The sequence below is a fragment of the Bactrocera neohumeralis genome, chromosome 3 (assembly GCF_024586455.1).
Source record: "Bactrocera neohumeralis isolate Rockhampton chromosome 3, APGP_CSIRO_Bneo_wtdbg2-racon-allhic-juicebox.fasta_v2, whole genome shotgun sequence".
NCBI lineage: Eukaryota > Metazoa > Arthropoda > Insecta > Diptera > Tephritidae > Bactrocera > Bactrocera neohumeralis.
This window is the reverse complement of record NC_065920.1, coordinates 56328956-56333711: the sequence shown is the minus strand read 5'-3', so window position 1 is coordinate 56333711 and position 4756 is coordinate 56328956. Positions and strand designations below refer to the sequence as shown.

Here is a 4756-nt window from a genome sequence, read left to right as displayed (position 1 = left end):
ATACTATACTAATAAATATTTTTCTTACTAATAGAAATTAAATTTATCACAGCAATATACCTAATATACATATATACATATACTTAATATTGCTGTGATAAATTTAATTTCTATTAGTACGAAATATATTCATTAGTATAGTATACGATGTTAAAAGGCATACATCTTTCTATCCTATCTTGTGTATCTGCACATGCTCATATGAATGTATGTATGCATGTGCGCGTTCAGAAATTCAAAGAATTCGCACAAAAAAAAAGAGAGACGAAAGAAATAAAGTCACATAAAATAGTTGAGAATTCGCAAAAATGAAAGACAAACGAAAGAAAAATAATGCGCAAGCATACATAAGCGTACTGTTTGACCGCATTATTTTTGCGTAAAACCTTGGAGATTTATTCATTAAAATCACCACTCAGAAGTCGTTTTATCCGTTGTAAGCGAGCGATTTTCGAAGAAACATCATTTCTAATATGCCACAACACAATATTAGAAATGAAGTTAATAAACCTCACGCTGTCAGATAAAACGATATACCTCGTCATCGCGGGTCGATTTCCAAAAAATTTAAATGAAGACTAACTTTAGAAATGATCCTGTAAAAATATAGCCTTAATTTTTCAACGGCCAACGCAATATATTTTAACCAAAATATATGCAAAATAGTTGAGAATTCGCAGAAATGAAAGACAAACAATAAGCAAACATTCAATAATGCACAAGCATACAAACATACATATGCGCAGCAGCAGCAAGGAAAGAGGTAACAATCGGCGATCCATTGTATATTTCTTTCATGCATAACCAAACCATAATTAGGACAACGTAATACAAGTGTCAATGGTGGTGTTGGTGGTAAGCGCTTGAAAAGTTACGACGAGCACGTAGGTTCGAATCCCAACAGAATTTATTTTTAATTGAATATGTCACCAACCAAAAATTAAAACATTGTTCTACAAAAACAACAACAGTATAAACATGGCAACATTGTGTTGTTGGTAGAAAAGCTGTGCCGAAATTAACGAACAAACGATCGCCGATTGTCACCGCTTCCCTTGCTGCTCGAACATCTTCGCAGACAAGGTTGCAACACTTTCTCTCACCATTTTTACTAGGTTAGTTGGCCAGAAGTACTGCATTGGGTACCCCGATAAATCACTTATACGCAGTGTTTGCCATAAATAACCCAATAGACACATGAATAGCATCGTTGTTGCCAGATATTTTTCCATTGCCGTATGTGTGTACAAGATGTTTTACGTTATGTTCAGCAATATTTTAAAGCTTATACATATGCATGACGTTGAAACTTTTGCTTCCTTCAACTAATTCATTTATTACTGCCTTCACTATTCAACATTGCAAAAAAGTCTCTTAATTATCAACGCTACCAAACTTTTTTGGACGATGAATGTGATTTTCGCAAAACTCACAAATCTGCTAACAATTATCTATAGCATAAATCTAAACTAAACTGTTATGTATGTCCATATTTACGAATAGTGTGCCTTTAGTAGTTGCAAAATGTCGGTGTATTAATTATCTTTTTTTGCACACATTGATACTGGCTCTATATTTTCTTAAAGCCTTTTCTTTTATAAACTATTTATCACAACAAATATTCGCTCCCATTCCGATAACTCAGGATATGTAGTTTATGTTTTCGGACAGCTCTAAATGATTCGTGGGATCTTAAGCTTAATGTTTTTAATACTAAATGTTTCTTTCATATTCAGAATATTTCTAAAACCAGAATATTTTTATTTTTAGGAGGTTATAAAATTTGGAGAAACAAACAACATCCTTAAATGACAAAACAAGAGATAATTGAGCATTAAATATTATCCTACAATATTTTTCATTAAGAATTTTAATTATCATTTAACTTAAATTTGAATAAAAATAAAAGCTTGCAGTTACGAAAAAATATTAAATGTACGCATAACAGCGTAAACGTACATATGTAAATAAGCAGATAATTATTTCGGTGTTCTATACTATGTATGTAGGAATTATATCACATTGCAACCTGACAACTACCGAACGCATTGCAACCATGGTGACGCTGAAAAGCAAAAAGTAAAGAACAGTAGTAGAGAAGAAGTAAGCGACGACGACGGACCTTGCGAGACGAGAGTAATTTAATTCCAGAAGCACATTATCTACATTAGTGTTCTAAATCTAAAATGTGTATTTAATATAATAATAAAACCAAATGTTAATGAATTGAACTAAATAAAACTTGAACGAAATATAAATAAGTAAAATAGTGCATTTTCTCTACATGTATGCTCATTATTTTAGCTTATGTAATTCAAACGTACTAACACTTTGAATTATCCCTATTTTAGTTACCGTGTTGCTGGCGTTGCTACAGTATTACAAACTTTAGGTTAGATCGCACATGGACTAGAAGTAGTCCTTTGTGAAGCCATTGAAAATCGGCCTCCCGTGTTCGGACTTAGAGATCGGCAAACCGTTTAGTATCCAATACAAATTTGCAGAGGCGCTTAAATTTAAAATTACAAACCTTGCGTCATATAAATCTTAATTAAGCCAAGTGACCAAATAAAAAAAAACACGAGTTTACGCATTAACGCTCTACAAAATGAAAGATGTTGTAGTTCCGCAATTTCCCGTTCTTCTTACTGTTTTTCGCCCACTTAATCACGGGGTATTTCACATAAAGTAACGAAGAAATTAATGGCAAGCGTATAGTCGTCAATTGCAAATGACAAGTATGTATTATGTTTGTTCTCTACGTGTGAATATTAGTCAAACGTCCCGTACATGAAAATACGAGTGTAACATATGTGTTTACTTGTATATCGAGTCTGTGGAAGTGCGGCCATTGCGTGTTATCACGAAGTGTACTCCGCACAATGCTCAGTGATTACCTAAAATATATTATATAATATAATAACCAAGTGAGTAAATAATTTAACAATAATTCGGAAGGTTTCCCTTCATTATTGATTTTGTTTCGCAACTTTTATTTCCTAGTAACCACTGATGTTTTGAACTTTGTTGTTTCACAGGAGATTAAATAAAAAATAAAAATAACTACATGTAACAACACTGTCACTGGTCAACACATCTAACAGTATCAATAAAATTTCATTTATAAATTTATCCTTTTAAATACCGGCTTCATAGTAGCAACTTAAACATCTGTACATATATTCACTACAGCATGTATTTCCACTTCTACTTGCAAATTCAATACATTTGCATTAGTGTTAGCATAGAAAATTTTGCTTCGTGGGGTTTAGCTTTCTCACACACTTGCTTACCACTTGAGCAAGGCTGTCGGAAAAGTATTAACTTCCATTTCGTTGGCTAAAGACTTTAATTAAAACAAATTTATATTTTTTAAATATTAACAACCACATACAAATATACATTTACTAACACTACTGAAGTTTACATGTGATGCAAAGTTCTCAGTGAACTTGACATGCATTTTTTATGGAAGCGGGAAATTTAAGTGGACGAAAATTACCGTAAGTCATAAAACAAGGTAAAATGGGCCTAAAATATTTTGCATCAAAAATGTTTGATTATATGCATACATGTTCACAAAAGGGTTTGAAGTAAAAGGAAACTTTCTTAAACTTCACCCAATGATATAATAAAGTACATGTAGTTGACTAGCAAATTCAGAAAGTATTAAGTTATTTCGTATCTACAAAAAATTTCCCAAAGATACATTTCAATGCTGAACCAAACCAAGTAAAACAACGTTAACTCCGATTTATAATATATAATATAAGCTGATCAGGGTGTAGCCAAAAGACAGACAAAAATATCATCGAATGCCTTTACAAGATTTGTTTTTGCTCGCAGCGAAACATACGCTTTTTTAACCAATAGCTAAAAATACTTCTCCTCTTTTTGCTAATTTGTTGTAATAACACACATAATTTATTATCAAAGGCGTTTCAGTGGTGTAACTTAGTTGCTGTCTCTTGCTCAACCCCTAGGCAGAGTTAAGCATACATTTGTAGTAGCCCTTTGCCGCAGGCTTCACAACGCGCATAAAAGTTGACCTAAAAATGTACTTAATATGCTGAAATACATATATATATTTTTCTTTATGAGTGAGAAAAAATAATATTGCAATAGTTTCCCATACATGTACATATACAAACGCGGCCAAGCGTAACTTTTTTACGGATTTAAAAGAATACGGGGAATATATCGATGGCTCGAATATATTTGGCTAACTGTTGACTTAAATATGGCCCATTTGTAAAATTAAATTGAGACAACTTTTTTTATTTGAACACAAGTCTTTGATTTCATTATTACTAATTCTTGTAATAACTTAACAAAATTTTTTGTTTCAATTGAAAATGGAATCACAACATATTCAAAAAGAATAACGGGAAATCTAATATGGCGTCGGTCCACCTCTAGCGGATATTACAGCTTCGATACGAGCAGGCATTGACCCAACAAGTTTCTCCAAAACACTGCTTGAAATTTCCCCCTCCCAAACACTTTCTAACATTTTTTTTAGTTCTGATTTACTTTTACTTTTTTGACACAACTTATTTTTTTTTAATATTTTATATTTGTGTAAGTCAAAGATCACTTCGTTAAAACTTAATGGAAAAATTCCGTTACCGCAACAAATACCGTTACAATGAGTGATAGAACACGTGTTCACTAGAAATTTCTTAATGGTAAGTTACGCTTGGCCGCGGGTGTATACTAAGATGGGCCAAAAATAGTTTTTATTTTTCTTAGTTAC

At 32.3% G+C, this 4756-nt stretch overlaps 1 non-coding gene across 1 annotated transcript; it reads right to left on the bottom strand.

Moving 5' to 3' along the window:
* Nucleotides 1-410: 410 nt before the first annotated feature.
* On the bottom strand, nucleotides 411-614 carry LOC126754291 (small nucleolar RNA U3). Its single transcript, XR_007666281.1, has one exon. It is a non-coding gene; the product is annotated as a small nucleolar RNA U3 (small nucleolar RNA).
* Nucleotides 615-4756: the final 4142 nt, after the last annotated feature.